This window comes from Pseudophryne corroboree, chromosome 8 (genome assembly GCF_028390025.1).
Source record: "Pseudophryne corroboree isolate aPseCor3 chromosome 8, aPseCor3.hap2, whole genome shotgun sequence".
Classification (NCBI taxonomy): Eukaryota; Metazoa; Chordata; class Amphibia; order Anura; family Myobatrachidae; genus Pseudophryne; species Pseudophryne corroboree.
The window spans coordinates 161,786,327-161,800,550 of record NC_086451.1 but is presented as its reverse complement, the minus strand read 5'-3'; the positions used below and the strand labels follow the sequence as shown (position 1 = coordinate 161,800,550).

Below are 14,224 nucleotides of genomic sequence, written 5' to 3'. Positions count from 1 at the left end.
AGCTTTTCCTTGCCAAAATCTCTCTTTTGCAAAGAGCTGCGCAATGGAAAATTCAGGGCTATGCCGTGTAGATGATGGCCTAACAGGAAGCTTTAAAATTTTCTTTCTAGTGTCCTTCGTTTGGGAGAAAAATGCAAAGGTACAAGACAGCTTTTCCTTGGCAATATCTCTCTTTTGCAAAGAGCTGCGCATTGAAATATTCAGGGCTATACCGTGTAGATGAAGCACTAACAGGAGGCTTTAAAATTTTCATTCTAGTGTCCTTCGTTTCGAGAGTTTCCTTGTGCTGCCTCGGTTGGATCTCCTTCACTTGACAGGGGGGTGCCCGAGCAGCGACCCTCCCCAGCTCTATCCCAAATCTTACTTACCTGCCAGGTGAGATACTATGATCATGAAGCTGCTTCTCCCAGGGCAAGGCTCACCCATTGCACTCTGGGTGTGCTGCTCCTGCGATTTCCCCAAATGTGGGAAACTTGACTGCATAATTTGTGTTTCCCCTGGTCGGCTCTCGTATAATTCAGATCTCTTTGTCTCAGGTCTCTCTCCAGCCTAGTTTGCTGTCTGTTTCCACTTCTCTTTTCTTGAGCCGCTCCCTTCTATGCCCTTGCGCACTATCCTGACTTCTCCCGTCTGCTTAATTTGTGCCTTCCAACGCACAATGCGAACTACAGGTAGTGCTGCAGGGCCCACACCCTTTTACTTGCCTTACAGATCAGCTCTGGAGCTGTTACAGTGCCCAGCTGCTGCAAGAAATCAGCTTGAATGCTTCAGGGGCTGGGGCATAGCCAACATGAGCCCCACACCGAAGGAGGGTGGAGGTGTTTAATGCGAACTAGGGGTCATCCAAGCGCCGCAAAAGGCTGCCATGCCCTGCACGCCCCTTTTCTCTTTTCATATGCAGATGTAGGTCCCTGCGGCCCTGGCATTACCGCTCCAACTAGTCACCCCTGGCCGGGGTTCCCTGGAGGAGTGGGGACCCCTTAAATCAAGAGGTTCCTCCCCTCGAGGCACCCAAGGGCCAGAGGTGAAGCCCGAGGCTGTCCCCAGCACCCCTGGGTGGTGGGTGCCGGGCTGATAGCCATGTGTGTAAAAAAAGAATATTGTTTTTTGTTGTTGTAGAACTACAAGGCCCAGCAAGCCTCCCCTGCTTGCTGGTACTTGGAGAACCTCAAGTACCAGCAGGCAGGGAAATAACGGGCTTGCTGGTACCTGTAGTTCTACAACAACAAAAAATACCCAAATAAAAACACAAACACACACAGCGTGACAGTAAAATTATTGAGACAGGCTGTAGCATGTGGGTGCATGTAACCCTATAAAAGTGATGGATTGGGTGACTATTACAATACCCACTGTTGCTGTCTGAAAAATTATGGATTTATAGATTGCTCTGCCGAGACATGTTTTTTTCTAAAATGCACCACAGGTATGGATGGATAGTATACTTGACGACACAGAGGTAGGTAGAGCAGTGGCCTACTGTACCGTACTGCTATATATTATATTATTTATTATTATTATTATTATCCTTTATTTATATGGCGCCACAAGGGTTCCGCAGTGCCCAATTACCGAGTACATAAACAAATAATCAAACAGGAAAACAGCAACTTACAGTTGATGACAATATAGGACAAGTACAGGGTAAATAAACATAGCTACATCAGCAGATGACACTGGAATAAGTATCAGGTGGCAGAAGACTGCTGGATTTGGTGCAGCTGAAGATTATTAAAGTAAGAAAAGAGTAAGCACATGAGGGAAGAGGGCCCTGCTCGTGAGAGCTTACATTCTAAAAGGGAGGGGTAGACAGACAGGGGTGAGACAGATGGGGTACATAGAGAGCATGGAACAGAGGTTTAGGATGAGATTTGGCTGGGTTTGGTGAAGAAGTGGGTCTTGAGAGCCCGTTTGAAGTTTTGTAGAGAGGTGGAGAGTCTGAGGGGGAGAGGTAGGGAATTCCAGAGAAGTGGTGCAGCACGTGAAAAATCTTGGAGGTAGGAGTGGGAGGAAGTAATCCGTAGGCAGGAGTCGGTGTGCATTAGCAGAGCGAAGAGGACGGGTGGGAGTGTAAAGCGAGATAAGATCAGAGATGTAGATGGGAGAGGAGTGGGTGAGGGCTTTGTAAGCAAGTGTGAGAAGCTTGAAATGGATTCTGAAAGGGAAGCGGAGCCAGTGAAGGACTAGTAAGAGAGGAGAGGTGGACGTAGTGCGTTTGGTGAGGAAAATGAGCCGGGAAGCAGCATTGAGGATAGATTGGAGTGGAGAGAGGTATTTGTCAGGAATGCCAGTCAGGAAGAGATTACAGCAGTCCAGTCTGGAGATGACCAGTGAGTGGATAAGAGTCTTAGTAGCATCCTGGGTCAGAAAGGGTCTGATCCTGGAAATATTTTTTAGATGAAAACGGCAGGTTTGTGAGAGGTGCTGAATGTGTGGTTTGAAGGAGAGGGAGGAGTCAAGGATTACTCCAAGACAGTGCACTTGGGGGGTAGAGGAGATAGTAGTGCCATCAATAGATAATGAGATTGTAGGAGGTGAGGTTATGCGGGAGGGAGGGAAGATGATCAGCTCGGTCTTAGACATGTTAAGTTTAAGAAAGAGCTGGGACATCCAGGAAGAGATAGCAGAGAGACAGTTGGAGATACGAGTGAGGAGAGTAGGGGAGAGGTCTGGAGAGGAAAGATAGATTTGAGTGTCATCAGCATAGAGATGATATTGGAAACCAAAAGAACTAATGAGCTTACCTAGTGAGGACGTATAGAGAGAGAAGAGAAGAGGACCAAGGACAGAACCTTGGGGAACCCCTACAGTTAGTGGAAGTGAGGGGGAGGTGGAGTCATGAGAGGAGACAGAGAATGAACGGTCAGAAAGGTAGGACAACAACCAAGAGAGGGCTGTGTTACGCAGACCAATGGAGTGAAGGATTTGCAGTAGGAGAGGATGGTCCACAGTGTCAAAAGCAGCAGAGAGATCAAGTAGAATAAGTAGAGAGTAGTGTCCCTTAGATTTAGCAGCATGGAGGTCATTGCATACTTTTGTAAGGGCAGTTTCAGTGGAGTGGAGAGGACGGAAGCCAGACTGGAATGGGTCAAGCAGTGAGTGTGAGGAAAGAAAGGAAGTAAGGCGGTTGTAGACAATACGCTCAAGGAGTTTGGAGGCAAAAGGGAGGAGAGAGATGGGTCGGTAGTTGGAGAGAGTGTTTGGATCAAGGGTAGGTTTTTTAAGAATAGGAGAGATGAGAGCGTGCTTGAAGGCAGAGGGGACAGTGCCTGATGAGAGGGAGAGATTGAGAAGGTGGGAAAGATGGGAAAAAGCAGAAGAAGAGAGGTGGCAAAGGAGGCGGGAGGGGATTGGGTCAAGTGGGGAGGTGGTGAGGGGACAGGAACGAATGAGGGCCATGACTTCCTCTCCAGATGCATGGGAGAAAGATGACAGAGTTGGTGCGAGGGATGGGGAGGGTTGGTAAGGGTTGGGAGAAGGCTGGTTACTGATAGTCTGGTGTGATGTGATGTCCTGACGTATGGAGTCAATTTTGGATGTGAAGTAAGTGGCAAAGTCAAGAGCAGAGAGTGAGGAAGGGAGACGAGGTGGAGGTGGGCAGAGGAGTGAGTTGAGAGTGGCAAAGAGGCGCCGGGGGTTGGAAGACTGGGAGGAGATGAGGTTCTTGAAGTATGACTGTTTAGCAAGAGAAAGGGCAGCACTGAAGGATGAGAGCCTAAGTTTGAAATGGAGGAAGTCTGCCTTAGAGCGTGATTTCCTCCAGTGTCGCTCAGCCGTACGTGAGCATTTTTGCAGATATCTGGTGCATTTGGTGTGCCAGGGTTGAGGTGTTAATTTGTGAGGGTGAATAGTGGTTGGTGGAGCAACAGAGTCAAGAGCAGAAGTAAGGGAAGCATTGTATGTGGAAGTGGCTTGTTCAGGGCATGAGAGAGAGAGAATAGGAGAGAGAAGTGAGTCAAACAGGGAGGAAAGGAATGTGGTGTCAATAGCTTCAATGTTACGCTTAGTGATGGTAGCCTTAGGAGGTAGAGATGGGGAAGTCGAGAGAGATAGGTTGAAGGAGAGCAGGTGGTGGTCAGAGAGGGGAAATGGGGAGTTGGAAAAATCAGAAATATCACAGCGGTGAGTGAAGACCAGATCCAGTGAGCTCCCATTCACATGGGAGGGTGAGGAGGTCCACTGGGAGAGACCAAGTGAAGAGGTGAGGTTAAGGAGTTTAGAGGCAGGGGATTGTGTGGGGATGTCAATAGGGATGTTGAAATCGCCAAGGATAATGGTGGGAATGTCAGAAGAGAGGAAGTGAGGAAGCCAGGAAGCAAAGTTGTCGATTAATTTGGAAGCAGTGCCAGGGGGGCGGTAAATGACAGCTTCTCTAAGATGGACTGGTTGGAAGAGGCATATGGCGTGGACCTCAAATGTAGAGAATATAAGGGATGGTTCTGGTGGTATGAGTTGGTAGGAGTTACTAGAAGGTAAAAGGACCCCAACACCACCCCCATGGCGACCCCCAGGTCGGGGTGTGTGTGTGAATGTAAGGCCCCCAGCAGAGAGAGCAGCAGCAGAAGTAGTGTCAGAGGGCGTAATCCAAGTTTCAGTAATGGCTAGTAGGTGTAGGGAGTTGGAAATGAAAAGGTCATGAGTGGGGACCAGTTTGTTATAAACAGATCTGGCATTCCAGAGGGCACAGGATAGGGGGTATGAGTTTGTGGGAGAGATGTGAATTAGATTTTCAGGGTTGCTGTAGCGATGAGGTGGGATTAACTTTGAGGGCAGGGATGATGAGAGAGTAGTGATGGTACGGGTGCCTGAGCTAGGAGGGGAAACTGCAGGAGGTGGGCAGGGAGGGAGGTCAGTGTGATGTGAATGGGGGTGTGGGGAGGTGACAGGGAAGGGAGAGAGGGAGCAGGGCTGAGTTGTGGGGTAGCAGGACCATGGGGCAGAGGTGAATGAAAGTGGGGTAACAGGAAAGGTGGGGGAAGGAAACAGAGGGATGGAGGGGAGACAGAGGAGGGGAGAGAGGAGGAGGTGGAGGAGACTAGGGGGGAAGGCTAAAGATACATTATTAGGTAGACACTGAGTGATGTGGGGAGTATAAGAAAACCTTGACATAGTGTTAAGTAGGTAAATAGGTTGAGGGAAAGTGGAAGTAGGAGAGGAGACTGTAAGGCAATCCGAGCAGAAGAATTGCAGAAATGCAGGTGAGAAAAGCAGTGTAGGCTCAAGGGGTGTAGATTTAGTATGAAATGAGTCAAAAGCGTAGATAAAGTGGGTGCAGAAAAGTATTTGGAGTGTAAGAAATGAAAGGATTGTGAGAGGTTTAAGAAGCAATGGTAATTATGTTAGATGTTTTAAGTGTTTGCAGGTAAAATTGCATTGGTGCAGCTGTGCTTAAAAAACAAAATTACAATAATACAGATACAGGCATTTGTAGGTGAAATGGGTGGTTTATGAAATGTCCAAGTAAGGTAGTTCTGTGCTATGTAATCAGATGCAACAATCAGGAGGTGAGTGATCTGAGGAGTAAGTGACTCACATTTGTTATTAGTTCTTCAGTTTTCTTTGTTTTGTTAGATTGGTGTGCTTCTGTTTTCCTTCTTTTTCACTTCGATTGAACGCTGATTGAACACTGCTGTTATGTGTCAATTTTATCACGCTTTGATAAAAATGCACGCTTAGATCAATAAATGCACAGCCAAATGGCTTTGCACAGCCTACACCATTGGACTTAAGTAGAAGACTATTACAAGTGAAACCAATAATTGAAATCTGTAACCACACCCCACCCCCTCAAATGCCAGGCAATAAATTACCTTAAAAACAACAACCAGGCATTCCACAAAGATTAAACTGGGTCTATATCATTCAAAACTTTAAAAAAGTACTTCAAAATCACATACTATGCAATAATGTTTCAATTTGCATTACCCAGCAGAATTAGCTTTGCATATATAGATATAGTGCAGCAGAATATATTGGTGGTTGTAGTCAATTGTAATTACCTGTAGGTGACAAGAAGAGAAGAAACGTCAATTCACAATCAATATCAGCTGAAGATAAATTAACGCTGATTGAACGCTGCTGTTATGTGTCAATTTTATCACGCTTTGATAAAAATGCACGCTTAGATCAATAAATGCACAGCCAAACGGCTTTGCACAGCCTACACCATTGGACTTAAGTAGAAGACTATTACAAGTGAAACCAATAATTGAAATCTGTAACCACACCCCACCCCCTCAAATGCCAGGCAATAAATTACCTTAAAAACAACAACCAGGCATTCCACAAAGATTAAACTGGGTCTATATCATTCAAAACTTTAAAAAAGTACTTCAAAATCACATACTATGCAATAATGTTTCAATTTGCATAACCCAGCAGAATTAGCTTTGCATATATAGATATAGTGCAGCAGAATATATTGGTGGTTGTAGTCAATTGTAATTACCTGTAGGTGACAAGAAGAGAAGAAACGTCAATTCACAATCAATATCAGCTGAAGATAAATTAACGCTGATTGAACGCTGCTGTTATGTGTCAATTTTATCACGCTTTGATAAAAATGCACGCTTAGATCAATAAATGCACAGCCAAACGGCTTTGCACAGCCTACACCATTGGACTTAAGTAGAAGACTATTACAAGTGAAACCAATAATTGAAATCTGTAACCACACCCCACCCCCTCAAATGCCAGGCAATAAATTACCTTAAAAACAACAACCAGGCATTCCACAAAGATTAAACTGGGTCTATATCATTCAAAACTTTAAAAAAGTACTTCAAAATCACATACTATGCAATAATGTTTCAATTTGCATTACCCAGCAGAATTAGCTTTGCATATATAGATATAGTGCAGTAGAATATATTGGTGGTTGTAGTCAATTGTAATTACCTGTAGGTGACAAGAAGAGAAGAAACGTCAATTCACAATCAATATCAGCTGAAGATAAATTAACGCTGATTGAACGCTGCTGTTATGTGTCAATTTTATCACGCTTTGATAAAAATGCACGCTTAGATCAATAAATGCACAGCCAAACGGCTTTGCACAGCCTACACCATTGGACTTAAGTAGAAGACTATTACAAGTGAAACCAATAATTGAAATCTGTAACCACACCCCACCCCCTCAAATGCCAGGCAATAAATTACCTTAAAAACAACAACCAGGCATTCCACAAAGATTAAACTGGGTCTATATCATTCAAAACTTTAAAAAAGTACTTCAAAATCACATACTATGCAATAATGTTTCAATTTGCATAACCCAGCAGAATTAGCTTTGCATATATAGATATAGTGCTGCAGAATATATTGGTGGTTGTAGTCAATTGTAATTACCTGTAGGTGACAAGAAGAGAAGAAACGTCAATTCACAATCAATATCAGCTGAAGATAAATTAACGCTGATTGAACGCTGCTGTTATGTGTCAATTTTATCACGCTTTGATAAAAATGCACGCTTAGATCAATAAATGCACAGCCAAACGGCTTTGCACAGCCTACACCATTGGACTTAAGTAGAAGACTATTACAAGTGAAACCAATAATTGAAATCTGTAACCACACCCCACCCCCTCAAATGCAAGGCAATAAATTACCTTAAAAACAACAACCAGGCATTCCACAAAGATTAAACTGGGTCTATATCATTCAAAACTTTAAAAAAGTACTTCAAAATCACATACTATGCAATAATGTTTCAATTTGCATTACCCAGCAGAATTAGCTTTGCATATATAGATATAGTGCAGTAGAATATATTGGTGGTTGTAGTCAATTGTAATTACCTGTAGGTGACAAGAAGAGAAGAAACGTCAATTCACAATCAATATCAGCTGAAGATAAATTAACGCTGATTGAACGCTGCTGTTATGTGTCAATTTTATCACGCTTTGATAAAAATGCACGCTTAGATCAATAAATGCACAGCCAAACGGCTTTGCACAGCCTACACCATTGGACTTAAGTAGAAGACTATTACAAGTGAAACCAATAATTGAAATCTGTAACCACACCCCACCCCCTCAAATGCCAGGCAATAAATTACCTTAAAAACAACAACCAGGCATTCCACAAAGATTAAACTGGGTCTATATCATTCAAAACTTTAAAAAAGTACTTCAAAATCACATACTATGCAATAATGTTTCAATTTGCATAACCCAGCAGAATTAGCTTTGCATATATAGATATAGTGCAGCAGAATATATTGGTGGTTGTAGTCAATTGTAATTACCTGTAGGTGACAAGAAGAGAAGAAACGTCAATTCACAATCAATATCAGCTGAAGATAAATTAACGCTGATTGAACGCTGCTGTTATGTGTCAATTTTATCACGCTTTGATAAAAATGCACGCTTAGATCAATAAATGCACAGCCAAACGGCTTTGCACAGCCTACACCATTGGACTTAAGTAGAAGACTATTACAAGTGAAACCAATAATTGAAATCTGTAACCACACCCCACCCCCTCAAATGCCAGGCAATAAATTACCTTAAAAACAACAACAACCAGGCATTCCACAAAGATTAAACTGGGTCTATATCATTCAAAACTTTAAAAAAGTACTTCAAAATCACATACTATGCAATAATGTTTCAATTTGCATTACCCAGCAGAATTAGCTTTGCATATATAGATATAGTGCAGTAGAATATATTGGTGGTTGTAGTCAATTGTAATTACCTGTAGGTGACAAGAAGAGAAGAAACGTCAATTCACAATCAATATCAGCTGAAGATAAATTAACGCTGATTGAACGCTGCTGTTATGTGTCAATTTTATCACGCTTTGATAAAAATGCACGCTTAGATCAATAAATGCACAGCCAAACGGCTTTGCACAGCCTACACCATTGGACTTAAGTAGAAGACTATTACAAGTGAAACCAATAATTGAAATCTGTAACCACACCCCACCCCCTCAAATGCCAGGCAATAAATTACCTTAAAAACAACAACCAGGCATTCCACAAAGATTAAACTGGGTCTATATCATTCAAAACTTTAAAAAAGTACTTCAAAATCACATACTATGCAATAATGTTTCAATTTGCATAACCCAGCAGAATTAGCTTTGCATATATAGATATAGTGCTGCAGAATATATTGGTGGTTGTAGTCAATTGTAATTACCTGTAGGTGACAAGAAGAGAAGAAACGTCAATTCACAATCAATATCAGCTGAAGATAAATTAACGCTGATTGAACGCTGCTGTTATGTGTCAATTTTATCACGCTTTGATAAAAATGCACGCTTAGATCAATAAATGCACAGCCAAACGGCTTTGCACAGCCTACACCATTGGACTTAAGTAGAAGACTATTACAAGTGAAACCAATAATTGAAATCTGTAACCACACCCCACCCCCTCAAATGCAAGGCAATAAATTACCTTAAAAACAACAACCAGGCATTCCACAAAGATTAAACTGGGTCTATATCATTCAAAACTTTAAAAAAGTACTTCAAAATCACATACTATGCAATAATGTTTCAATTTGCATTACCCAGCAGAATTAGCTTTGCATATATAGATATAGTGCAGTAGAATATATTGGTGGTTGTAGTCAATTGTAATTACCTGTAGGTGACAAGAAGAGAAGAAACGTCAATTCACAATCAATATCAGCTGAAGATAAATTAACGCTGATTGAACGCTGCTGTTATGTGTCAATTTTATCACGCTTTGATAAAAATGCACGCTTAGATCAATAAATGCACAGCCAAACGGCTTTGCACAGCCTACACCATTGGACTTAAGTAGAAGACTATTACAAGTGAAACCAATAATTGAAATCTGTAACCACACCCCACCCCCTCAAATGCCAGGCAATAAATTACCTTAAAAACAACAACCAGGCATTCCACAAAGATTAAACTGGGTCTATATCATTCAAAACTTTAAAAAAGTACTTCAAAATCACATACTATGCAATAATGTTTCAATTTGCATAACCCAGCAGAATTAGCTTTGCATATATAGATATAGTGCAGCAGAATATATTGGTGGTTGTAGTCAATTGTAATTACCTGTAGGTGACAAGAAGAGAAGAAACGTCAATTCACAATCAATATCAGCTGAAGATAAATTAACGCTGATTGAACGCTGCTGTTATGTGTCAATTTTATCACGCTTTGATAAAAATGCACGCTTAGATCAATAAATGCACAGCCAAACGGCTTTGCACAGCCTACACCATTGGACTTAAGTAGAAGACTATTACAAGTGAAACCAATAATTGAAATCTGTAACCACACCCCACCCCCTCAAATGCCAGGCAATAAATTACCTTAAAAACAACAACCAGGCATTCCACAAAGATTAAACTGGGTCTATATCATTCAAAACTTTAAAAAAGTACTTCAAAATCACATACTATGCAATAATGTTTCAATTTGCATTACCCAGCAGAATTAGCTTTGCATATATAGATATAGGAGCAGCAGAATATATTGGTGGTTGTAGTCAATTGTAATTACTCAGCAGAATTAGCTTTGCATATATAGATATAGTGCAGCAGAATATATTGGTGGTTGTAGTCAATTGTAATTACCCAGCAGAATTAGCTTTGCAAATATAGATTTAGTGCAGCAGAATATATTGGTGGTTGTAGTCAGTTGTAATTACCCAGCAGAATTAGCTTTGCATATATATAGTGCAGCAGAATATATTGGTGGTTGTAGTCAATTGTAATTACCCAGCAGCAGCTCTACTGCACTCAACATCACCAGTGCTCACAATATATATAATGCTATATACTATGCCATAGTGGTGCTTACTATATAACACCTCCTACTGCGTTCCCCCTGGCAATGAGCATGACACCCAGAGAGTGAAACCCCTGGCAATGAGCATGACACCCAGCTCGTGAAACTCTTGGCATTGAGCAGTTTTTGTAAAAGTAATTAGAAGCTTTACTGTAGGGCATAGTGTATCACAGATATTGTGGTGAGTGACATAATATGTTCCAAAGGGCATTAATGTGTGGGGCTTAACATGGTGGAAATTACTGTACTTTTTTCCCTGTGGTGGCCGAGGTCTGTTGGTGCAGGGTCAAGAACTGGGGTGTAAGGTAGTCTTTGCCTGCAAGGCTACGCCCATTTTATGGAGACCATACCCATTTTTGCGAGGTCACGCCCCCCCATCCCGTCCGGAGCGCTCACGCAAATATAGTTTTTTTATATATATATATATATGGGGGAGGGGCACAATTTTTAATGCCAATGGTGGCGGGGGGCACGCATTTGAAGCCAAATTGTTTAGAAACACCCCTGCAAGAAAATATCTGCAAATCCAATGTTACCATAAGTGTGGCATATACCTGCGCTTGCTCGCGGGGTGAGAACATCTCCCTAATTGAATTCAGCGATATGAATAGAGGTTGTGCAGCAGCCACAGAAAGGGTTAATCTCTGCAGCTTGTCACTAAATTACATTGTTGCAATTTTAGCTGGGAGCTGCAATAATTACTCTAATACATAACACAGCCAACACTTCTATATTCACACAATATACTGCATGGTGAATATAGAAGTGGTGCTTACTAAACAGCACCTCCTACTGCATTCCACATCACCGCTGGTCACACTCATATCAGGCCCATAATGCTGTATACTATGCCATAGTGGTGCTTACTATATAACACCAGGTGATGTGCAGTGGTCAAAACACACTAACTGGTCCCATGCTGTTGTTGAACTAAAGGCCTATACACACGATGAGATTCGGTCTATGCTAATAGGTTTAAAAAGGTTACATAAAAGCTACTTTATGTATTTATTCATTAAAGTTTTTAAGTTGTATTTTACAACCATACAATGATATGATATATAATGTATCGTATAATCATTACATAATGTTGATGGCATTGAATTGTCTCTGCCTTGACTAGTGGCAGCAGCTTCAGCACTAGGTGGAAGTGGATCTTGATCTTTCCCTATTTTACCCTCCACCTTTTTGTTCTCCGTTTTTTAATGTGTGGAATTATATGCCAGTAATATATCTGGAATTAGACGGTGGTAATGTCTGGAATTAGATACCACTAGATAGATACCAGATATCACTGTGACTGGAATGATGACATATGCACAGTGACAGGACACTACCACAGCACCCTACAGCAGCCATATGCGGCACAAGACACTGGAGTATTAGTAATGTACTGTAGTATACTGAGCACCACAAGACAATGAGCAGTGATACGGAGCACTGATGAGATTACTAGAACTGACACTGAGCAGCCAGATGCAGCACTGGACTATTAGTAATGTACTCTAGTATACTGAGCACCACAATGCAGCACAAGACAATGAGCAGTGATACTGAGCACTGATGAGGATACTACTGAGAACTGACACTGAGCAGGAGAGACACACTACAATTTCATCTTGCGCCTCTTTTTTTATTTATCTTTGCATCATATGCTGTTTGGGGCTATTTTTTTAAGTGCCATCCTGTCTGACACTGCAGTGCCACTCCTAGATGGGCCAGGTGTTTGTGCTGCCCACTTGGGTCGCTTAGCTTAGTCATCCAGGGACCTTGGTGCAAATTTTAGGACTAAAAATAATATTGGGAGGTGTGAGGTGTTCAGAATAGACTGGAAAGGAGTAGAAATTATGGTTATTGAGCTTAATACTATAGGATCAAAATTACCCCCAAATTCTATGATTTTAGCTGTTTGAGGTTTTAAAAAAAAATCACCCGAATCCAAAACCCGAAAGGGTGGTTTTGCCAAAACGCGTCCGTATCCAAAACACAACTGCGGATCCGAAACCAAAACCAAAACATGAAACACGAAAAATGCCCGCTGCACATCTCTAGTTAGGGGAGAAGCATGTAGCCTTGTAGACTATGCACAGCTATATCTAGAAAAATATACGATCTAATCTTTAACCAACCAATGCAAGAAAGTATTTAATGTGAAAATACGAAACACTAGACTAATTGGAGGTGCGCCCTAAAGCAAATTACAATGTTAGGATTAGGGGGTTCGGAAAGACCTCTAGTGTATACACTACTATATACATTTTAAGATAGGAAGGTACAAATTACATATTCACATTGCATCTATGGGCTGGATTCAAATGTCCCTTTCCTCCCTCAATCGTGCCCGTCAGCAGCTATTCTAATGTTGCTGCCAACGGGTGCGACATGTTTATTTCAGCTCGCTACCCCCAGGGGAAACAAGCTGAAATGTGAGCAAAGAGACCCATTTGGGCAACCAAACGGTGTCTTTTCACGATCGCGCCCATTACTTTATTCAGGTTTAGGTGCTTTGTGCACCTAAACCAGAGTGTAATGGGCGCAATAATTGAGGGCATTTGAATTTCCCTTATATGTGTGTGTGTGATATACACACAGACACACATACTGTATTTCTTTATATAATGGACACCTCAGTTTCTATTCATTCATGTCCTGCCCCCTACTCTGTCAGACCCCTTCCCCTCTACTTTTCTGACCCCAAACGCCACTCATTCTTGTTGAGTGCTGGTGGGCCCATTCAGAATTTTGCTATGGGGCCCACAAAGGTCTAGTTACGCCACTGGGCAGGGTTATAGAGGAGGCGGTGCAAGGCATCCTGGGAACAGTCAAAGCTTTAGCCTGTTGGTGCCTTGGATCAACATCCAACTCTACACCCCGATGTTAGTGTAGTGCCTTTTGGGGTTAAGGTTTTACAGAAAGTTACAGGTTTTTTTAATTTAGTAAAATATGCCCCATTTTAAAGATAGGGCATTTAAATTTGTTGCACCTGTGCAGTACATAGCAGCCTGCAGGGCATGTACAGTGGCTTCATTTGGGTGCACATACATTGCCGGCTCCTGGTCGCAAACTGAAATTATTGTGTGTAAGTGGAATTAGCGGTGTTTATGTCATACAGGGGGGTGGGGGAGGTTTGTGGTTGGCGGGGGGCACGCTGTGCGATTATTATCCTGCATCTATACATACATGCGCTAACACCTGGACATACACTGATGTACCCACACCTAATATCCATACATACACGCCCTGACACCTGGACATACACCAACATTCCCACACCTGCATCTATACATACACATGCTGACACCTGGACATACACCAACATTCAAGCACCTGCATCTATATATACACGCGCTGACAAATGGACATACACCGACGTACCCACACTTGCATCTATACATACATGCACTGACATCTGGACATACAAGCACCTGCATCTATACATACAC

General features: G+C 42.2%; 1 non-coding gene across 1 annotated transcript; it reads left to right on the top strand.

Annotated features, from left to right (window-relative positions):
* The first annotated feature begins 360 nt into the window (after window positions 1-360).
* LOC134952367 (U1 spliceosomal RNA) lies at window positions 361-523 on the top strand. Its single transcript, XR_010184909.1, has one exon. It is a non-coding gene; the product is annotated as a U1 spliceosomal RNA (small nuclear RNA).
* The last annotated feature ends 13,701 nt before the right edge of the window (window positions 524-14,224 follow it).